Below are 23676 nucleotides of genomic sequence, written 5' to 3'. Positions count from 1 at the left end.
TATATTTAGGCCCACAAGCTCGAAAGTGAGCGTTCAAAAAGTTTGGCTGTGTCCATTTGACTGCAAACCAAAGCAGACAGCAGGTAGTTTAGAGTCCCCGGAACTGGAAAATATTCTCCAAGTTCCAGGAAATGGCGCCGAAGTTGATTAAAATTACGATGCGCGTAACGGGCTCTCGGTTATTCCTTCAGTCTTAAATTTAAGTAGGGCTATATTGAGGCACTGAAGCTCGAAGGTGAGCGTTCAGAATGTTTTGCTGTGTTCATTAAACTGCAAACCAAGGTCATCGGGAGTTAGTTTAGCGTCCCCGGGACTTTAAATTATTCGCCAACTTCCGGGAAATAGAGCAAAAGTGGCCCAAAATCACGATGTGCGTAAGGCAGTCTCGGCTACTCTTTCAGTCTTAAAATTAAGGGGGGCTATATTTCGACTTAGAAGGTCGAGACCGGACGTGGGCTAATTTTACCTGTGTCCATTTCACTGACATCTTAGGCCATCAGGAGTTAGTTTAGAGTCCTTGAGACTGGAAAATATTTCCCAAATTCTGGCAGATCGAGCCAAAGTTGCTCAAAATCACGATGCGCGTAAGGCGGTCTCGGCTACTCTTTCAGTCTTAAAGTGAAGTGGGGCTATATTTCGGCCGACAAGCTCAACACCGAGCGTGCGCTCCTTTTGCCTGTGTACATATCACTGAAAACTAAGTTCATCAGGAGTTAACATAGAGTCCTCGGGACTGGAAAATATTCCCCGAATTGCGGCAAATCGAGCCAAAGATGCTCAAAATCACGATGCGCCTAAGGCGGTCTCGGCTACTCGTTTACTCCGAAAATGAAGTGGGGCTATATTTCGGTTCTACAAGCTCGACACCGAGCGTGCTCTCCTTTTACCTGTGTCCATTTCACTAAGAACTAAGTCCATCAGGAGATAGTTTAGAATCCTTGAGACTGGAAGCTATCCTCCAAGTTTCGGCAAATTGAGCCATACTTTCTTAAAATTACGATAAGCGTACGGCAGTTTCGTTTACTCTTTCAGTCTTAAAATGGACTGGGGCTACATTTCGGCCTAGAAGCTCGACACCGAGCGTGCGCTCCTGTTACCTGTGACCATTTTACTGAAAACTAAGGCCATCAAGAGTTAGGGTAGAGTCCCCGGGACTGGAAAATATCCCCCAAGTTTTGGCATATCGAGCCATAGTGGCTAAAAATTTCGATGCGCTTAAGGCGGTTTCGTGTACACTTTCAGTCTTAAAATAAAGTGGGGCTATATTTCGGCCTACAACCTGGAAACCGAGCGTGCGCTCCTTTTACCTGTGTCCATTTCACTAAAAACCAAGGCATTCAGGAGCTAGTTTAGAGCTTCCGGGACTGAAAAATATCCCCCAAGTCCCAGGAAATCAAGCCGAAGTTCGACAAAATTACCATGCGCGTAAGGCGGTCCCGGCTACTCTTTCAGTCTTAAGGTGAAGTGGGGCTATATTTCGGCCCAGAAGCTCGAAAGTGAACGTTCAAAAAGTTTGGCTGTGTCCACTTCACTGAAAACCAAGGCCATCAGGAATTAGTTTAGAGTGCCCGGGACTGGCAATTATCTCCCAAGTTCCGGGAAATTGAGCCGAAGTAGCCCAAAATCACGATGCGCGTAAGGCGGTCGCGGCTAGTCTTTGTGTGTTAAAGTGAAGTAGGGCTATGCTTCGGCCTAGAAGCTCAAACGTGAGCGTTCAAAAAGTTGTGCTGTGTCCATTTCACTGCAAACCGAGGAAATCAGGAGTTAATTTAGAGTCCCCGGTACGGAAAAATATCCCCCATTTCCCGGGAAATCGAGCCAAAGTTGGTCAAAATCACGATGCGCGTAAGGTGGTCCCGGTTACTCTTTCATTCTTAAAGTGAACTGGGGCAATTTTCGTTCCAAAGGCTCGAATGTGAGCTTTCAAAAAGTTGTGCTGTGTCCATTTCACTCCAGAGCAAGGCCATCAGGAGTTACTTTAGAGTCCGCGGGACTGGAAAATATCCCCCAAGATCCGGGAAATCGAGCCGAAGCTGGTCAAAATTACGATGGGCGTAAGGCGGTCTCGGCTACTCTTTCACTCTTAAAGTGAAGTGGAGCTATATTTCGGCCCAGAAGCTCAAAAGTGAGCGTTCAAAAAGTCTTGCTGTGTCCATTTTACTGCAGACCAAGGACGTCGGGGCTCAGTTTACAGTCCCCGGCTCTGGAAAATATCCCCCAAGTTCCGGGAAATTTAACCAAAGTTGGTCAAAATCACGACGCGCGTACGGCGGTCTCGGCTACTCTTTCAGTCTTAAAGTGAAGTGGAGCTATATTTCGGCCCAGAAGCTCAAAAGTGAGCGTTCAAAAAGTCTTGCTGTGTCCATTTTACTGCAGACCAAGGACGTCGGGGCTCAGTTTAGAGTCCCCGGGACTGGAAAATATCCCCCAAGTTCCGGGAAATTTAACCGAAGTTGGTCAAAATCACGACGCGCGTACGGCGGTCTCGGCTACTCTTTCAGTCTTAAAGTGAATTGGGGCAATATTTCGTCCCAGAAGCTCGAAACTGAGTGTTTAAAAAGTTTTGCTGTGTCCATTTCACTGCAAAACAAGGCCATCACGACTTAGTTTAGCGTCAAAGGAACTGGAAATATCCCCCAAGTTACGGGAAATCCACCCGAAGTTAGTCAAAATCACGATGCGCTTAAGGGGGTCTCGGCTACTCTTTCAGTCTTAAGGTAAAGTGGGCTTAGATTTAACTCCAGAAGCTCGAAAGTAAGGGTTGAAAAATTTTTGTGTCTATTTCACTCACATCTTAGACAATCAGGAGTGAGTTTAGAGACTTTGGGACTGGAAAATATCTCCCAAGTTTCGCCAGATCGAGCCGAAGATCCTCAAAATCACAATGCGCGTAAGGCGCTCCCGCCTACTCTTTCAGTCTCAAAAAGAAGTAGGGCTATATTTCGGCCAGGAAGCTCGAAAGTGCACGTTCAAAAAGTGTTCCTGTGTCCATTTCACTGGAAACCAAGGCCATCAGCAGTTAGTTTAGAGTCCCCGGGACTGGAAAATATGCCCCTATTTCCGGGAAATCGAGCCGAAGTATCCCAAAATCACAATGCGCGTAAGGCGGTCTCGGCTACTCTTTCACTCTTAAAGTGAAGTGGAGATATATTTCGGCCCAGAAGCTCAAAAGTGAGCGTTCAAAAAGTCTTGCTGTGTCCATTTTACTGCAGACCAAGGACGTCGGGGCTCAGTTTACAGTCCCCGGCTCTGGAAAATATCCCCCAAGTTCCGGGAAATTTAACCGAAGTTGGTCCAAATCACGACGCGCGTACGGCGGTCTCGGCTACTCTTTCAGTCTTAAAGTGAAGTGGAGCTATATTTCGGCCCAGAAGCTCAAAAGTGAGCGTTCAAAAAGTCTTGCTGTGTCCATTTTACTGCAGACCAAGGACGTCGGGGCTCAGTTTAGAGTCGCCGGGACTGGAAAATATCCCCCAAGTTCCGGGAAATTTAACCGAAGTTGGTCAAAATCACGACGCGCGTACGGCGGTCTCGGCTACTCTTTCAGTCTTAAAGTGAATTGGGGCAATATTTCGGCCCAGAAGCTCGAAACTGAGTGCTTTAAAAGTTTTGCTGTGTCCATTTCACTGCAAAACAAGGCCATCACGACTTAGTTTAGCGTCAAAGGAACTGGAAATATCCCCCAAGTTACGGGAAATCCACCCGAAGTTATTCAAAATCACGATGCGCTTAAGGGGGTTTCGGCTACTCTTTCAGTCTTAAGGTAAAGTGGGCTTAGATTTAACTCCAGAAGCTCGAAAGTAAGGGTTGAAAAATTTTTGTGTCTATTTCACTCACATCTTAGACAATCAGGAGTGAGTTTAGAGACTTTGGGACTGGAAAATATCTCCCAAGTTTCGCCAGATCGAGCCGAAGATCCTCAAAATCACAATGCGCGTAAGGCGCTCCTGCCTACTCTTTCAGTCTCAAAAAGAAGTAGGGCTATATTTCGGCCAGCAAGCTCGAAAGTGTGCGTTCAAAAAGTGTTCCTGTGTCCATTTCACTGGAAACCAAGGCCATCAGGAGTTAGTTTAGAGTCCCCGGGACTGGAAAATATGCCCCTATTTCCGGAAAATCGAGCCGAAGTATCCCAAAATCACGATGCGCGTAAGGCGGTCTCGGCTACTCTCTCAGTCTTAAAGTTAAGTCGGGCTATATTTCGACCCATAAGCTCGAAAGTGAGCGTTCAAAAAGTTTTGCTGTGTCCATTTAACTGCAAACTAAGGCCATCGGAAGTTAGTTTAGCTTCCCTGGGAATTGAAAATATTCGCCAACTTCCGGGAAATCGAGCCGAAGTTGGTCAAAATTACGATGCGCGTAAGGCGGTCTCGGCTACTCTTTCAGTCTTAAAGTGAAGTAGGGCTATATTTCGGCCGAGAAGCTCGAAAGTGGGCGTTCAAAGAAATGTGCTCTGTCCATTTCACTGCAAACCAAGGCCATCAGCAGTTAATTTAGAGTACGCGGGACTGCAATATATCCCCGAAGTTCCGGGAAATCCAACGGAAGTTGGTCAAAATCACGATGCGCGTAAGACGGTCTCGGCTACTCTTTCAGTCTTAAAGTAAAGTGGGGCTATATTTCGGCCAGAAGCTCGAAAGTGAACCTTTAAAAAGTTACGCTTTGTGCATTTAACTGCAAACCAAGGCCATCAGGAGTTAGTTTAAAGTCCCCCGGACTGCAAAATATCCCCCAAGTTCCGGCAAATCGAGCTGAACTGGGTCGAAATCTCGATGCTCGTAAGGAGGTCTCGGCTACTATTTCAGTCTTAAAGTGAAGTACGGTTGTATTTCGGCCCAGAAGCTCGAAACTGAGCGTTCAAAAAGTTTTCCTGCGTCCATTTCACATCAAACCAAGGCCAGCAGGAGTTACTTTAGAGTATCTGGGACTTGAAAATATCGCCAAAATTCTAGAAAATTGAGCGCAAGTGGCTCAAAATTACGATGCGCGTAAGGCGATCTCGCCTACTCTTTCAGTCTTAAAGTGAAGTGAGGCTATATTTCATCCCAGAAGCTCGAAAATAAACGTTCAAAAAGTGTTACCTTGTTCATTTCACTGCAAACCAAGGCCATCAGGAGTTAGTTTAAAGTCCCCCGGACTGGAAAATATCCCCCAAGTTCCGGCAAATCGAGCTGAACTGGGTCGAAATCACGATGCTCGTAAGGAGGTCTCGGCTACTATTTCAGTCTTAAAGTGAAGTACGGTTGTATTTCGGCCCAGAAGCTCGAAACTGAGCGTTCAAAAAGTTTTCCTGCGTCCTTTCACATCAAACCAAGGCCATCAGGAGTTACTTTAGAGTATCTTGGGCAAGACACTTTACTCTCACAGTGCCTCTCTCCACCAAGGTGTATAAATGGGTACCGGCGAACTTAATGCTGGGGGTAACCCTGCGATGGACTAGCATCCCATCCAGGGGGGAGTAGAAATACTCCTAGTCGCTTCATGCTACAGAAACCGGGATAAGCTCCGGCCTGATGGGCCACTTGGCTCGCATGCAGACTTTACCTTTTTTTTATCCGGGACTTGAAAATATCGCCAAAATTCTAGAAAATCGAGCGCAAGTGGGTCAAAATCACGATGCGCGTAAGGCGATCTCGCCTACTCTTTCAGTCTTAAAGTGAAGTGGGGCTATATTTCATCCCAGAAGCTCGAAAATAAGCGTTCAAAAAGTGTTACCTTGTTCATTTCACTGCAAACCAAGGCCATCAGGAGTTAGTTTAGACTGCTCGGGACTGGAAAATATCGCCCAAGTTCGGGGAAATCGAGCCGAATTTTGTCAAAATCACGATGCGCGTAAGGCGGTCTCGGCTACTCTTTGATTCTTAAAGTGAACTGGGGCTATATTTCGGCCGAGAAGCTAGAAAGTGAAAGTTGAAAAAGTTTTGCTGTGTTCATTTCAGTGCAAACCAAGGCCATCAGGAGTTAGTTTAGACTGCTCGGGACTTGAAAATATCGCCCAAGTTCGGGCAAATCAAGCCGAATTTTGTCAAAATCACGATGCGCGTAAGGCGGTCTCGGCTACTCTTTGATTCTTAAAGTGAACTGGGGCTATATTTCGGCCCAGAAGCTAGAAAGTAAAAGTTCGAAAAGTTTTGCTGTGTTCATTTCACTGCAAACCAAGGCCATCAGCACTGGAAAAGTTGAAAATTTACATGGACATGTCAATTTTAATTTACAGCATGTAAATATTGATTTACATTCTTTGTAAATTACAATTTACATGTTAGGGTTTTGTAAAATAAATTTACAGGAAATTTACAGCTTTTAGTACAGCATGTAAATGTTCTGTAAATAGTGATTTACATTGTCTTTGTCGACAATGATCATTTGAAGAACATGTAAAAACCTGTAAAATATTTTACGCACTTTTACAGTATCTGCCTTTGTAAAAAACATGTAAATTGCTTTGCTAAACCATGTAAGAAACATGTAAATAATTCAAGCGAATGCTGTAAAAAGTCTGGAAATGTTATGTTTGTAACCCTGTAAAAACCATGTAAATGAAAAAAGGGGGCCTGTAAGAAACATGTAAAAACCATGTAAATGAAAAAAGGCGGCCGGTAAGAAACATGTAAAAACCATGTAAATGAAAAAAGGGGGCCTGTAAGAAACATGTAAAAACCATGTAAATGAAAAAAGGGGGCCTGTAAGAAACATGTAAAAACCATGTAAATGAAAAAAGGGGGCCTGTAAGAAACATGTAAAAACCATGTAAATGAAAAAAGGGGGCCTGTAAGAAACATGTAAAAACAATGTAAATGAAAGAAAGGGAGCCTGTAAGAAACATGTAAAAACCATGTAAATGGAAAACCTAGAAGTTGCACGGGTGCAGTGGGGGACTGTAAATAGCCTGTTAAAAACATGTAAATTAAAAAGGGGGACCTTGCAAAGGCTGTGAAAACAATTTAAATGAGCTAATGGGGGCTTTTCGAAAAACTGTTAAAACCACGTTAATGTAAAATGGAGACTCTTAGAAAAAAAAAATCTAAATTTAAGAGAAGGCCTGCCTAAACCCTGCAAAAACCATGTAACGGAAAAGTGGGCTTATTTAATATAACTCTGGTGTAATGGTTCAACCAACGGAGACTGTTGAAATGATGTAAATTCCAAGTTACCGACAGGTTCGCTATCCTCTTGTAAACGGTTGGTTGGATTTTGCAAAGAAATAAATGAAAAGTTACCCTGGCCAGGTTAAACTTGGGGGACGGGGGGGAGAGAGAGGAAGGGTTGTCTCGGGTAACCGAGAACATATAAATGGGACCTTTTAAAGGCGCGTAAAGTTAAAACGTAACACCGCCCTAAAGCTCCGTAAACCTACCGTGAAGCCTCCATTAAGGTGCCTTTTACGTTGAAGCATTTGAACTTCTCTAAAATCCAAGCGTGTGCTATAGTGTGCTTTAAATTGAAGTTGGGTGAGAGGGTATGCACCAAACTAAATCGCTGCATTGATCGACACCGCACGAAGCTGTCTTCTTGTGAACTTTCCGCGCATCCACAACGACAAAATAAAACTAGAATTGTTACTGCACATGCAGGCGTCCCAAGCTTACGCCTCTAGGAAAGGGAAAAATTAATTCTCGGACACGTACGTATTTATTCATGAAGGACCATGAAAGCGTCACGTGTTGTGTGAGTTCAAGACGGAAAGAGCCCCGGTGACCGAGTTTGAACTGACGCGAGTTAGGTTAGGCAGGGAACCATAAGGGACACGGCCGACCCAACGACCGTTTTCTCTCGAATGCTTTGAAACGCTGTTTTAGGCTATCTGGTGTACTTTCAAAGCTCTGTAGGTTAATTTTAGGTAGCGCAAAAAATAAATATATCTGTTCGGTTATTCTAGAGGAGCTTGGGTATCTCGTACTTATTAGGGCTTTTTTGTCCATTTCCCGAAAACGTTAGGACTTATCGCCTTTCCGAAAATGATAGCTGACTTTTTTTCGGTACTCAAAATGACATTTTGTTTTTTTGTTTTGTTTTGGTTTTTTTTTGTGATTTCTACCGTTCTGTGCTTTCATTGCCGTCACTGTTATCACAGTCCCTTTATAAGAGCGTACCAGCCTTGTGATTGCCCGATCTCCAACAAACAGGAATCAGCGGTCTTCATGTTAGGTACCAGGTCCTCTCGGTTCTCCCGCCATGTTCGGCAGTTCGTTGGAACTTGCATCGAACTCGAGCTCTGTTTCAGCGGGCCAAAATCCACTCTACCTTCGCTTCGTCATCGTGCACAGTTTCAAGGCAAAGTTTTCCGTTACCCAGAAGCTGAAGATAGCGATTACAGGCAACAACAACAACAGGTAAGCAAGTCTTGCATAAATTGAACGAGTAGAGTAAAGTAACGTCAAGATACGTATACATTTCGTTTTGTCTTTGGTTGTGAATGTGTCATTATCAAGGAGAAGTTACATTGCTTGTGGAATCGACTTTGTTGATGTTCACCTGCTGTGCATAAAGGGCTTTATTATCTGTTCTTATCTGTTCTCGATAACCGAGTAAGAGCATGCGACATTTGTTATTGGCTTATATGCACCTTATGATTCCTTCTGATGCATTCTCTTGTAAGGTTATGTTGCCCTCTGATGTGAATGCTAGTAAGCTAAAATGTAATGTGCCATCTTCAGCAGAGAAATTTCTCTTATGCTAGTGTAAGTATTCTGAAGTTACTCAAGTGTCTACAGTTGTACCTACATGCAAGTTACAATATGCTACATAACTGTATATGGACATTGCACCCACTGGTGCTGATAGTAAGTTAAATGTTGTGAAATTTTCTTTCACAAAAAAAACACTACGATACTTTATAAAGAGGTATACATGTACCTCAAACTGTCATGAAAACTACACAGGACTTGAAAAAAAGGAAGAGTAACTTGCCCAGGCAGGAAAATCTACTTGTCTTGGACGACACAGTATAGTCAATCGATTATTTCAACAATCAATAGGAATTAGTCAATGATATCAGAAATCAATAAAAGGATTCGTCATGAGTAATCGATTGTGATCAAATTTTCAATAAGCATTATCAATTTTGCTGATACTAGCTTATCTTTTAAGCAACATTTAATAAGAAAGAAATGAACAAAAGATATAAAGTGAAATATGAAATCATGAATACAATTGCATAAAAACATAACATTGTATCTTGTAAACAGAATATTTTGCTGGCATACATGTATTGGGGACTATGTTTTAGGGGTCTTTGGTAGTGCCTTTGAAATCTACATAAAAAAGTTACAATCAAACATTGTGTTGAGGGACACAATTTTTCTACAGTTTATGTGAACTAACAAAGAGAGGCCAACTTTCAATTGATTCTCTAATGACTGATAAATTTGGTAAAATCAAATTGATAACTTGAAACTTCTCTAGCATGTGAGTATGAATTTCTTTCAGTTGATTGATAGCACTGATAACACTTACATTAATTTCAATTTATTGATTTATATCAATTTATGGATCAATTTCAATCGATTGCCTTACCCTGGGATGACCAGACAGCATTTTAGAGACCTGTTACAGCTGTACATTTTACTTGTACGAAATTGGGCTCTTACCAAATACATGCAGGTTTCATGTGTCATGCATCTGTTCATTCATCTGTAGCAGGGCAGGAAAAAAAATTGTAAGTCACTTGCCCAGTGGGCCAGTCAATTTCAGTTTTCGCTTGCCCCCATTTAAATATTAGTTGCCAGTGTGGTGGCCAGTAAGGAAATCAGAGGACAAATGCGAATGAAGTACGCTCGGATTCCTAACTAATTCTTGCTTTCAACCTAATAATTAACTAATCTTTAGGTCTTAAGTTTTGAAATGGAATGACTGGAAATTATCATTTATCAAGCTTGCATTTTTAGTCAGACTCACAAGACTACTGAGGCTACATTGTAATTTCACTTGCCCACTGGGCCACTGAACTTCTATTGTCACTTGCCCAAGAGCAAAATTTACTTGGCTGAGTAAATCAGATCTGGTTTTTTCCTGCCCTGAGTAGATCACAGATAACACCAAAATGTGGTAAAAACAAAAAATATTCACATAAGCCATTACCAGAGTGTGTCACAGAATCTGTGAATTTTTCAGGCGTGTGTCACTGATGTTCTTACCACATTTTGATGTCTTCTGCCATCTATTACTGAACAGATGCGCGACAACGTAGAATCTATCTGCTTCATAATACATAACAAAGAAACAAAAACAAACATTTATGACATCAGCTGTACCTTTGTCCACCAATAGAGCATAAGTACACGTAAGAAACAATCAAATTGTGCCTGCAAATAACTTGACTTATTATTTAAACATTGTTTGATAGGAGTTTGATTTATTGTGCATGAATATTACAATGTAGAAGATAGTGAAAATTGAATATTTACTGCCACACATTTTGAGTTTAGTTCTTCTACATCCTCTGACATTCAGTGCCTTCCAATCAGAAATGCAAAGTTTTTGTCACACAGTAGCTACAGATGTAGATTAAGATCTGTTTGATTGATGAATATTCAGGGCTCAAAATAATGGCCGGTCAACGGGCAATGTCTGGCCAGAATGGTCACTTGACTGGCCAAAAACTTCACTCGCCAGTCATGTTGACCAGTCATGTCATGTTGAGACGGTCACGTTGTTCATTCTTGAATAAACAATCAAATCCCCAACTGTAGATCTGAGAGTTTTTAATCTCTTTTTTATTATGACCTCTAATGAAAACATACACCAATGCATACATGTATCTGTTCGAATGGCTAAAGACCATTCGCTTGCTGTTTGTCATGCATTCAAGATCGATAGGAATGCCATTCGAGTGACTGGGGTTAATATTAAGCCAATTTTTAAACGGTCTAGCAGTGACTGGAACAAATAAACTATATTTGTGGGTTTAATTTGGCTCACATTACATGTACTTGATTTTTGCATAAATATCCTGACCGGTCAGAAACGAGACATGACCGAGCTAAAATTACTTTGGCCAGTCAACATGACCGGCTACAGTCTGATTTCAAAGGTCACAGTATACATTGGAATGACAAGAAACAAAATAATATCTCCAATGTAAAATTCAGTGATTGATATCATACACAGAATTTGCTGATTCATATTCAGACATAACTTATCTTATTTAACGAAATGTTTTATGTTACTTGTAGGATGAAGTAAAATTGAGAGTGGTCAATACATGCATACTCCTTGGCATTGATGCTTGATCAGGAAAAAATCAGCCACTGAGAAGTCTACAGTACTTATGACTCTATAAGGGGTCCAAGGCCCATTTCTTGAAGGCCCTGGAAACTTTTCGGGCCCACAAAGCCATCTTTAATTGAGCTGTGTCTAAAAACTAAGAGCTGTATATGCCTGAAACTTCTTGTGTGAAGGAAACCTCTGTTCATATTGAGAATAAGCGATTAAAACAGCTCTGTAAGCATAAGATTTCAGATTTTGGTATGGCTTTCTGGGTGCGAAAACTTTTTGGGACCTTCGAGAAATGGGTCCCTGGTGCATTACAGTCTAACATGGTGACCTTCAACACTTTGATATGTTCTGGCAGCTTTCTGGCATAAATTCAACCACTTTAAACATTATTTTTTAATGCTTTGAAGTATCACTTACACTGTACCTGTGTTAGTGAATTAGCATCAAATTTAAATATCTTAGATTACTAGGTTGATACTTATTGTTCAATACAGCAGCTATAAGATTTCATCATAAAAAGAAAAGGCTATGTTTACATACATGTAGTACCATGATGTGTTATGGGAACTATGGTACTGATAGGCCTTTCAATTTCAACAGGCCCCTATGAATTTTTTTTTTTACAGTACAGTTTTTTATCACAAAAAGAAAAAGTAAAATTTTGAATATTGTTTACAGTGAACGTTTTGTCAGGGGTCCAAAATGTTTGTACTGTTTGGATTCCGTACAGTTTTGGAAAAAGAAGGAAACTGTGACTTTGTAAACATAGCCTAAAAGATGTCAGAAGCCTTGTTTTATGTTATGCAATGTAGTATTCCTTTGGCATGAATGTTTTTATGATGAATTTAAAATGTCAATCTCTATCTTGTGGTAAATGTTTTTTCTCCCTATTTTCTGTTATTTCAAACGAGAACAATTCACTCTATGAAAAAAGTTGATCAATACTTCACACTTACATTGCAGTAATATTTTCATAATAAGGTAAAGGTAAAGTCTGCATACGAGCCACATGGCCCAACAGGCTGGAGCTTATCCCGCTTTCTGTAGTAGGAAGTGACTAGGACTATTTCTACTCCCCCTGGATGAGATGCCAGTCCATTGCGGGGTTACCCAACCATTAAATTCGCTGCTACCCACTTATACACCTGGGTGGAGAGACACTGAGAGTAAAGTGTGTTGCCCAACAACACAACAGAATGTACCCGCCTAGAGCTTGAACCCGGATCGCTCGATCAGGAGTTGAGCACACTACATGTAACTACGAGGCCATCGTGCCTCCCCCATTTTTCATTGTTAAGGCTAATTTAATCCTACATTAATTACTTAGTAAGAAAAAACAGTTTATTCATTCATTTTATGACAAAGGTATTATCATTACGTTACATTTGACTTTGTGGATTTAGTATATATTTAAGAGAGGTATCCATTCGCAAACAATTTTAATTTAGTAATACACCTAAATTGCAAAATTTTTACTAGTTGTAGCTGACAACAGTATAGTTCTTAATCATTTTATTATTTATGAATTAAATAGAGCTGAATATGACATGGTTTCGCACAATCTTGAAAAGGTCTTGAATTTTAGTAGTCTTCTTGAAAAGTGCTTGAATTTGGTTAAAGGAGCTCAGTCATGGTATTTTAAAATATTTTGGCCATGCACAAAATTACATTTAAGTCGTCTTGTTATGAATAGATAGAAAAGAAAACATGTTTTATTTGTTGCAATGTATACACTGTAAACCTTATTCATGGCATATAAAAACTATTTGAATTTTACTGAGTTTTTTCTGATTGCAATAAATTTCTGATTCTGTATAAATTTGCATATTTTCTACTATTATAATTAAGGTCAACAGATTTGATTACAATAAAACTACATTCCATGCATTTTTCCTCAAGTGATTATTTACACATCATTTATTGCACAGGGTTTCTGCCTTCCTTTTTCGATTTTCATGTTATTTACAGGCTCCCTTTTTCAATTTACAGGTTATTTGCAGGCTCCCTTTTTCAATTTACAGGTTATTTACAGGCTCCCCTTTTCAGTTTACATGTTATTTACAGGTTCCCTTTTTCGATTTCCATGTTATTTACAGGCTCCCTTTTTCCATTTACATGCTCTTTACAGGCTCCCTTTTTCGATTTCCATGTTATTTACAGGCTCCCTTTTTCCATTTACATGTTATTTACAGGCTCCCTTTTTCGATTTACATGTTATTTACAGGCTCCCTTTTTCGATTTCCATGTCATTTACAGGCTCCCTTCTTCGATTTACATGTTATTTACAGGCTCCCTTTTTCGATTTACATGTTATTTACAGGCTCCCTGTTTTGATTTACATGTTATTTACAGGCTCCCTTTTTCGATTTACATGTTCTTTATGGGCTCCTTTTTTGATTTCCATGTTATTTACAGACTCCCTTTTTCAATTTACACGTTATTTACAGGCTCCCTTTTTCGATTTACATGTTATTTACAGGCTCCTGTTTTCATTTTCCATGTTATTTATAGCCTCCCTTTTTTTATTTACATGTTGTTTACAGCCTTCCCTTTTTTATTTACATGTTATTTACAGTATTATGGCACCCTCCCTGTATTAAATTTACATGTTATTTACGGGTTTCCAGGTTGAATCACAAGAAATTTACAGGCTATTTACAGTATTTGCACGAACAGTTTACATGTTATTTACATGATCTTAGCCCTTTGCTTTGAAACATTTAAAGTGTTTTCTTCATCATTTACATGTTTCACTTAAAATATTTACATGTTATTTACATGAAACCTCCAAAACATGTAAAAGGGGAAAAATCATGTAAATTATTCTTTACAGTCTTTTTTTGATTATTTACATGTTAAATACATGTTATTTACATACTCTGTAAATTTTCAACTTTTCCAGTGCAGGAGTTAGTTTAGCGTCCCCGGGACAAGAAAATATGCCCCAAGGTCCGGGAAATTGAGCCGAGGTTGGTCAAAATCACGATGCCCCTAAACTGGTCTCGGCTACTCTTTCATTCTTAAAGTGAACTGGGGCTATATTTCGGCCGAGAAGCTAGAAAGTGAAAGTTCAAAAAGTTTTGCTGTGTCCATTTCACCGCAAACCAAGCCACATCAGCAGATTGTTTACAGTGTCCGTACATCAAAATATCCCCCAAGTCCCGGGAAATCCAGCCGAAGTTTGTCAAAATCACGATGCGTCTAAGGCGGTCTCGGCTACTATTTCAGTCTTAAACTGAAGTGGGGCTATATTTCGGCTCAGAAGCCCAAAGGGGAGCGTTGAAAAAGTTTTGCTCTCTCCATTTCAATGCAAACCAAGGCAATCAGGAGTTACTTTAGAGTCCCCGGTACCGGAAAATATTCCCCATTTCCTGGGAAATCGAGCCAAACTTGGTCAAAATCACTATGCGCGTAAGGCGGTCTCGGCTATTCTTTACTTTATTCTGAACTCGAACTATATTTCGGCCCAGAAGCTCGAAAGTGAAAGTTCAAAAAGTTTTGCTGTGTCCATTTCACCGCGAACGAAGCCACATCAGGAGATAGTTTACAGTCTCCGGGACATCAAAATATCCCCCAAGTTCCGGGAAATCGAGCCGAAGTTTGTCAAAAACACGATGCGCGTAAAGCAGTCTCGACTACTCTTTTAGTCTTAAAGTGACGTGGCTGTATATTTTGGCCCAGAAGCTCGAAAGTGAGCGTTCAAAAAGTTATGCTGTGCCCATTTCACTGCAAAGCAAGGCCCTGAGGAAGTAGTTTACAGTCCCCGGAACTGGAAAATATCGTCCAAAATCCGCGAAATCGAGACGACGTTGGTCAAAATAACGATTCGCGTAAGGCGGTCTCGGCTACTCTTTGAGTCTGAAAGTGAAGTAGGGCTATATTTCGGTCCAGAAGCTCGAAAGTGAGCGTTCAAAAAGTTTTGCTCTCTCAATTTCACTGAAAACCAAGACCATCATGAGTTAGTTTAGAGTCCCCGGGAGTGGAAAATATCTTTTAAGTTCTGGCAACTCAAGCCGAAGTTGGTCAAAATCACGATGCGCCTAAGGCGGCCTCGGCTACTCTTTCAGTCTTAAAGTGAAGTGGGGCTCTATTTCGGCCCAGAAGCTCCAAAGTGAGCGCTGCAGAAAATTTGCTGTGTAGATTTCACTGCAAACCAAGGCCATCAGGAGTTAGTTTAGAGTCCCCGGGACTGCAATATATTTCCCAAGTTCCGGAAAATCGAGAAGACGTTGCTCAAAATCACGATGCGCGCAAGACGGTCTTGGCTAGTCTTTCAGTCTTAAAGTGAAGTGCGGCTATATTTCGGCCCAGAAACTCAAAAGTGAGCTTCAAAACGTTTTGCTGTATCCATTTCAATGCAAACGAAGGCCATCAGGGGCTACTTAAGAGTCTTTGGGACTGGAAAATATCCCCCCAAGTTCAGGGAAATTTAGCCGAAGTTGGTCAAAATCACGGTGCGCGTTAGGCTGTCTCGCTTACTGTTTCAGTCTTAAAGTGAAGTGAGGCTTTATTCCTGCCCAGGAGCTTGAAAGTGAGCGTTCAAAAAGTTTCCGCGTGTTTATTTGACAGCAAACCAAAGCCATCAGAAGCTAGTTTAGAGTCCCCGGAACTGGAAAATATCCCCCAACTTCCGGGAAATCGAGCCGAAGTTGGTCAATATCACGATTTGCGTAAGGTAGTGTGGGCTACTCTTTCAGTCCTAGAGTAAAGTGGGGCTATATTTCGGGCGAGAAGCCCGTAAGTGAACGTTCAAAAAGTTTTGCTGGGTCTATTTTAGTGCAAACCAAGGCCATCAGGAATTAGTTTAGAGTCCTCAGAACTGGAATATATCCCCTTAGTTCCGTCAAATCGAGCCGAAGTTGCTCAAAATCACGATGCACGTAAGGCGGTCTCGGCTACTCTTTCAGTCTTCAAGTGAAGTGGGGTTCTATTTCGGTCCAGAAGCTCGAAAGTATACGTTCAAAAACTTTTTCTGTTTCCGTTTCACTGCAAACCAAGACCAGCACGAGTTAGTTTAGAGTCCCCGGGACTGCAAAATATTTCGCAAGTTCCGGGAAATCGAGCCGAAGTTGATCAAAATCACGATGCGCGAAACGTGGTCTCGGCTACTGTTTGAGTCTTAAAGTGAAGTATGGCTATATTTCGGCCCACGACCTCGAAAGTGAGCGTTCAAAAAGCTTTGCTGTGTCCATTTCACTGCAAAACAAGTCCATCGGCACCTAGTTTAGCGTCCAAGGGACTGGAAAATATCCCCCAAGTTCCGGGAAATCCATTCGAAGTTCGTCAAAATCACGATGCGCGTAAGGCGGTCTCATCTACTCTTTCAGTCTTAAAGTAAAGTGGGGCTATATTTCTGCCCAGAAGCTCCAAAGTTGTGCTCTGTCCATTTCACTGAAAACCAAGGCCATCAGGAGTGACTGTAGAGTCCTTTTGACTGGAATATATCCCCCAAGTTTCGGGAAATAAACGCGAAATTGCTCAAAATCACGATTCGCTCAAGACGGTCTCGCCTACTCTTTCAGTCTTAAAGTAAAATGGGGCTGTATTTCGGCCCAGAAGCTCGAGAGTGAGCGTTCAAAAACTTTCGCTGTGTCAATTTCACTGCAAACCAAGACAAGCAGGAGTTAGTTGAGAGTCCCCGGGACTGGAAAATATCCTCCAAGTTCCGGGAAATCAACCCGAAGTTTGTCAAAATCACGATGCACGTAAGGCGGTCTCGGCTACTTTTTCAGTGTTAAAGTAATGGGGGCCTATATTTTGGCCCAGAAGCTCGACATTGAGCGTTCAAAAACTTTTGCTGGGTCTATTTTACTGCTAACCAAGGCCATCAGGAATTAGTTTAGCGTCCCCAGAACTGGAATATATTCCCTTAGTTCCGGCAAATCGAGCCGAAGTTGCTCAAAATCACGATGCACGTAAGGCGGTCTCGGCTACTCTTTCAGTCTTTAAGTGAAGTGGGGTTCTATTTCGGTCCAGAAGCTCGAAAGTATGCGTTCAAAAACTTTTTCTGTTTCCGTTTCACTGCAAACCAAGACCAGCACGAGTTAGTTTAGAGTCCCCGGGACTGCAAAATATTTCGCAAGTTCCGGGAAATCGAGCCGAAGTTGATCAAAATCACGATGCGCGAAACGTGGTCTCGGCTACTGTTTGAGTCTTAAAGTGAAGTATGGCTATATTTCGGCCCACAAGCTCGAAAGTGAGCGTTCAAAAAGCTTTGCTGTGTCCATTTCACTGCAAAACAAGTCCATCGGCACCTAGTTTAGCGTCCAAGGGAGTGGAAAATATCCCCCAAGCTCCGGGAAATCCACCCGAAGTTTGTCAAAATCACGATGCGCGTAAGGCGGTCTCGGCTACTTTTTCAGTATTAAAGTAAAGTGGGCTATATTTCGGCCCAGAAGCTTGAAGGTAAGCGTTGAAAAAGTTTTGCTGTCTCCATTTCACTGCAAACCAAGGCCATCAAGACTTAGTTTAGAGTCCCTGGGACTGGAAAATATCCCCCAAGTTCCGGAATATCGACGCGAAGTTGGTCAAAATCACGATGCGCGCACGCCGGGCTCGGATACTCTTTAAGTCGTAAGTGATGTGGGACTATATTTTGGCCTAAAAGCTCGAAAGTGTTCGTTCAAAAACTTGTGCTGTGTGAATTTCACTGCAAACCATGGCCATCAGGAGTTAGTTTAGAGTCCCCGGGACTGGAAAATATTCCCCAAGTTCCAGGAAAGCGAGCAGAAGTTGCTCAAAATCACGATGCGCGTAACGCGGTCTCGGCTACTGTTTCAGTCTTAAAGTGAAGTGTGGCTATATTTAGGCCCACAAGCTCGAAAGTGAGCGTTCAAAAAGTTTGGCTGTGTCCATTTCACTGCAATCCAAGGCAATCAGGAGTTAGTTTAGAGTCCCCGGAACTGGAAAATATTCTCCAAGCTCCAGGAAATGGCGCCGAAGTTGATGAAATTTATGATGCGCGTAACGGGCTCTCGGTTATTCTTTCAGTCTTAAATTTAAGTAGGGCTATATTGCGGCACTGAAGCTCGAAGGTGAGCGTTCAGAATGTTTTGCTGTGTTCATTAAACTGCAAACCAAGGTCATCGGGAGTTAGTTTAGCGTCCCCGGGACTTTAAATTATTCGCCAACTTGCGGGAAATCGAGAAAAAGTGGCCCAAAATCACGATGCGCGTAAGCCGGTCTCGGCTACTCTTTCAGTCTTAAAATTAAGGGGGGCTATATTTCGACTTAGAAGGTCGAGACCGGACGTGGGCTAATTTTACCTGTGTACATTTCACTGACATCTTAGGCCATCAGGAGTTAGTTTAGAGTCCTTGAGACTGGAAAATATTTCCCAAATTCTGGCAGATCGAGCCAAAGTTGCTCAAAATCACGATGCGCGTAAGGCGGTCTCGGCTACTCTTTCAGTCTTAAAATGAAGTGGGGCTATATTTCGGCCGACAAGCTCAACACCGAGCGTGCGCTCCTTTTGCCTGTGTACATATCACTGAAAACTAAGTTCATCAGGAGTTAACATAGAGTCCTCGGGACTGGAAAATATTCCCCGAATTGCGGCAAATCGAGCCAAAGATGCTCAAAATCACGATGCGCCTAAGGCGGTCTCGGCTACTCGTTTACTCCGAAAATGAAGTGGGGCTATATTTCGGTTCTACAAGCTCGACACCGAGCGTGCTCTCCTTTTACCTGTGTCCGTTTCACTAAGAACTAAGTCCACCATGAGATAGTTTAGAATCCTCGAGACTGGAAGCTATCCTCCAAGTTTCGGCAAATTGAGCCATACTTTCTTAAAATTAGGATAGGCGTACGGCAGTTTCGTTTACTCTTTCAGTCTTAAAATGAACTGGGGCTACATTTCGGCCTAGAAGCTCGACACCGAGCGTGCGCTCCTGTTACCTGTGACCATTTTACTGAAAACTAAGGCCATCAAGAGTTAGGGTAGAGTCCCCGGGACTGGAAAATATTCCCCAAGTTTTGGCATATCGAGCCATAGTGGCTAAAAATCTCGATGCGCTTAAGGCGGTTCGTGTACACTTTCTGTCTTAAAATAAAGTGGAGCTATATTTCGGCCTACAACCTGGAAACCGAGCGTGCGCTCCTTTTACCTGTGTCCATTTCACTAAAACCCAAGGCATTCAGGAGTTAGTTTAGAGCTTCCGGGACTGGAAAATATCCCCCAAGTCCCAGGAAATCAAGCCGAAGTTCGACAAAATTACCATGCGCGTAAGGCGGTCCCGGCTACTCTTTCAGTCTTAAAGTGAAGTGGGGCTATATTTCGGCCCAGAAGCTCGAAAGTGAAGGTTCAAAAAGTTTGGCTGTGTCCATTTCACTGAAAACCAAGGCCATCAGGAATTAGTTTAGAGTGCCCGGGACTGGCAATTATCTCCCAAGTTCCGGGAAATCGGGCCGAAGTAGCCCGAAATCACGATGCGCGTAAGGCGGTCTCGGCTAGTCTTTCAGTCTTAAAGTGAAGTAGGGCTATGCTTCGGCCCAGAAGCTCAAAAGTGAGCGTTCAAAAAGTTGTGCTGCGTCCATTTCACTGCAATCCGAGGAAATCAGGAGTTAGTTTAGAGTCCCCGGTACCGGAAAATATCCCCCATTTCCCGGTAAATCAAGCCAAAGTTGGTGAAAATGACCATTCGCGTAAGGCAGTCCCGGTTACTCTTTCATTCTGAAAGTGAACTGGGACAATATTTCGCCCCAGAAGCTCGAAAGGGAGCGTTCAAAAAGTTGTGCTGTGTCCATTTCACTCCAGAGCAAGACCATCAGGAGTTACTTTAGAGTCCGCGGGACTGGAAAATATCCCCCAAGTTCCGGGAAAGCGAGCCGAAGCTGGTCAAAATTAGGATGGGCGTAAGGCGGTCTCGGCTACTCTTTCACTCTTAAAGTGAAGTAGAGCTATATTTCGGCTTAGAAGCTCAAAGTGAGCGTTCAAAAAGTTTTGCTGTGTCCATTTTACTGCAGACCAAGGACGCCGGGGCTCAGTTTAGAGCCCCCGGGACTGGAAAATAACCCCCAAGTTCCGGGAAATTTAACCGAAGTTGGTCAAATCACGACGCGCGTACGGCGGTCTCGGCTACTCTTTCAGTTTTAAAGTGTATTGGGACAATATTTCGGCCCAGAAGCTCGAAACTGAGTGTTTAAAAAGTTTTGCTGTGTCCATTTCACTGCAAAACAAGGCCATCACGACTTAGTTTAGCGTCAAAGGAACTGGAAATATCCCCCAAGTTACGGGAAATCCACCCGAAGTTAGTCAAAATCACGATGCGCTTAAGGGGGTCTCGGCTACTCTTTCAGTCTTAAGGTAAAGTGGGCTTAGATTTAACTCCAGAAGCTCGAAAGTAAGGGTTGAAAAATTTTTGTGTCTATTTCACTCACATCTTAGACAATCAGGAGTGAGTTTAGAGACTTTGGGACTGGAAAATATCTCCCAAGTTTCGCCAGATCGAGCCGAAGATCCTCAAAATCACAATGCGCGTAAGGCGCTCCCGCCTACTCTTTCAGTCTCAAAAAGAAGTAGGGCTATATTTCGGCCAGCAAGCTCGAAAGTGTGCGTTCAAAAAGTGTTCCTGTGTCCATTTCACTGGAAACCAAGGCCATCAGGAGTTAGTTTAGAGTCCCCGGGACTGGAAAATATGCCCCTATTTCTGGAAAATCGAGCCGAAGTATCCCAAAATCACGATGCGTGTAAGGCGGTCTCGGCTACTCTCTCAGTCTTAAAGTTAAGTCGGGCTATATTTCGAGCAATAAGCTCGAAAGTGAGCGTTCAAAAAGTTTTGCTGTGTCCATTTAACTGCAAACTAAGGCCATCGGAAGTTAGTTTAGCTTCTCTGGGAATTGAAAATATTCGCCAACTTCCGGGAAATCGAGCCGAAGTTGGTCAAAATTACGATGCGCGTAAGGCGGTCTCGGCTACTCTTTCAGTCTTAAAGTGAAGTAGGGCTATATTTCGGCCGAGAAGCTCGAAAGTGAGCGCTCAAAAAAATGTGCTGTGTCCATTTCACTGCAAACCAAGGCCATCAGCAGTTAGTTTAGAGTCCCCGGGACTGGAATATATCCCCGAAGTTCCGGGAAATCGAACGGAAGTTGGTCAAAATCACGATGCGCGTAAGACGGTCTCGGCTACTCTTTCAGTCTTAAAGTAAAGTGGGGCTATATTTCGGCCCAGAAGCTCGAAACTGAGCGTTCAAAAAGTTTTCCTGCGTCCATTTCACATCAAACCAAGGCCATCAGGAGTTACTTTAGAGTATCCGGGACTTGAAAATATCGCCAAAATTCTAGAAAATCGAGCGAAGTTCCTCAAAATCATGATGCGCGTAAGGCGGTCTCGCCTACTCTTTCAGTCTTAAAGTGAAGTGGGGCTATATTTCTTCCCAGAAGCTCGAAAATAAGCGTTCAAAAAGTGTAATCTCTTTCATTTCACTGCAAACCAAGGCCATCAGGAGTTAGTTTAGACTGCTTGGGACTGGAAAATATCGCCCAAGTTCGGGGAAATCGAGCCGAATTTTGTCAAAATCACGATGCGCGTAAGGCGGTGTCGGCTACTCTTTGATTCTTAAAGTGAACTGGGGCTATATTTCGGCCCAGAAGCTAGAAAGTGAAAGTTCAAAAAGTTTTGCACTGTTCATTTCACTGCAAACCAAGGCCATCAGGAGTTAGTTTAGCGTCCCCGGGACAAGAAAATATGCCCCAAGGTCCGGGAAATTGAGCCGAGGTTGGTCAAAATCACGATGCCCCTAAAGTGGTCTCGGCTACTCTTTCTGTCTTAAAGTGAAGTGGGGCTATATTTCGGGCCAGAAGCCCGAAAGTGAGCGTTCAAAAAGTTTTGCTGTGTCCATTTCACTGCAAACCAAGGCCATCACGGGTTAGTCTAGACTCCCCGGGACTGGAAAATATTGCCCAAGTTAAGGGGAATCGAACCGAAGTTGATCAAAATCACGATGCGCGAAATGCGGTATCGGCTACTCTTTCAGTCTTAAAGTGAAGTGGGGCTATATTTCGGCCCAGAAGCTCCAAAGTGGGCGTTCAAAAATTTATGTTGTGCGCATTTCAGTGAAAACCAAGGCCATCCGGAGTTAGAGTCCCCCGGACTGGAAAATATCCCAAAAGTTGGGTGAAATCGAGCTGAATTTGGTCTAACTCACGATGCGCGTGAGGCGGTCTCGGCTACTATTTCAGTCTGAAAGTAAAGTGGGATTCTATTTCGGCCCAGAAGTTACAAAGAGAGTGTTCAAAAAGCTTTCCTTTGTCCATTTCACTGAAAACCAAGGCCATCAGGAGTTAGTTTAGAGCCCGCGGAAATGGAATATATCCCCCAAGTTTCGGGAAACCGACCCGAAGTTGGTCAAAATCACGATTTGCGCAAGACGGTCTCGGCTAGTCTTTCAGTCTTAAAGTAAAGTGGGGCTATATTTCGGTCCAGAGGCTCGAGAGTGAGCGTTCAAAAAGTTTCGCTGTGTCCATTTCACTGAAAACCAAGACAATCAGGAGTTAGTTTAGAGTCCCCGGGACTGGAAAATATCCCCCAAGCTCCGGCAAATCCAGCCGAAGTTGGTCAAAATCACGGTGCGCTTAAGGCGGTCTCGGCTACTCCTTCAGTCTTAAAGTGAAGTGGGGCCCTATTTCGGCCCACAAGCTCAAAGCTCAAAAAAAATTACTGTGTCTATTTCACTGCAAACCAAGGCTATCAGTAGTTAGTTTAGAGTCCCCGGGAGTGGAATGTATTTCCCAAGTTCCGGAAAATCGAGAAGACGTTGGTCAAAATAACGATGCGCGTAAGACGGTCTCGGCTACTCTATTAGTCTTAAAGTGAAGTGGGGCTATATTTCGGCCCAGAAGCTCGAAAGTGAATGTTTAAAAAGTTTTGCTCTGTCACTTTCAGTGCAAACGAAGGCCATCAGAAGTTAGTTTAGAGTCCCCGGGACTGGAGAATATCCCCCAAGTCCCGGAAATCCAGCCGAAGTTGGTCAAATTCATGATGCGCGTAACGTGGTCTCGGCTACTGTGTCAGTCCTAAAGTCAAGTGTGGCTATATCTTGGCCCACAAGCTAGAAAGTGAGCGTTCAAAAAGTTTTGTTGTGTCCATTTGACTTCAAAACAAGGCCATCAGGACTTAGTTTAGCGTCCAAGGGACTGCAAAATATCCCCCAAGTTCCGGGAAATCCATTCGAAGTTCGTCAAAATTACGATGCGCGTAAGGCGGTCTCATCTACTGTTTCAGTCTTAAAGTAAAGTGGGGCTATATTTCTGCCCAGAAGCTCCTAAGTTATGCTCTGTCCATTTCACTAAAAACCAAGGCCATCAGGAGTTACTGTAGAGTCCCTTTGACTGGAATATATCCCCCAAGTTTCGGGAAATAAACGCGAAATTGCTCAAAATCACGATTCGCTCAAGACGGTCTCGCCTACTCTTTCAGTCTTAAAGTAAAATGGGGCTGTATTTCGGCCCAGAAGCTCGAAAGTG

General features: G+C 42.7%; 2 long non-coding RNA genes across 4 annotated transcripts; one reads left to right on the top strand and one right to left on the bottom strand.

Annotated features, from left to right (window-relative positions):
* Window positions 1-7996: 7996 nt before the first annotated feature.
* Window positions 7997-13033, top strand: LOC149119035 (uncharacterized). 3 transcript variants are annotated; one of them, XR_016203077.1, is made up of 2 exons: window positions 7997-8678; window positions 11172-13033. It is a non-coding gene; the product is annotated as an uncharacterized LOC149119035 (long non-coding RNA). The 3 variants fall into 3 exon arrangements; XR_016203078.1 differs by lacking the exon at window positions 11172-13033 and having other exon boundaries at window positions 7997-8330; window positions 8597-8871; XR_016203076.1 differs by having other exon boundaries at window positions 8000-8330.
* Window positions 9446-10457, bottom strand: LOC149119036 (uncharacterized). The gene is made up of 2 exons (XR_016203079.1): window positions 10134-10457; window positions 9446-9630 (listed from the first exon to the last, which is right to left on the bottom strand). It is a non-coding gene; the product is annotated as an uncharacterized LOC149119036 (long non-coding RNA).
* Window positions 13034-23676: the final 10643 nt, after the last annotated feature.

This window comes from Orbicella faveolata, unplaced genomic scaffold, assembly GCF_042242905.1.
Source record: "Orbicella faveolata isolate gen_17 unplaced genomic scaffold, um_ofav_v1 contig_1, whole genome shotgun sequence".
NCBI classification, from domain to species: Eukaryota; Metazoa; Cnidaria; class Anthozoa; order Scleractinia; family Merulinidae; genus Orbicella; species Orbicella faveolata.
This window is presented reverse-complemented; position numbering and strand designations above follow the sequence as displayed.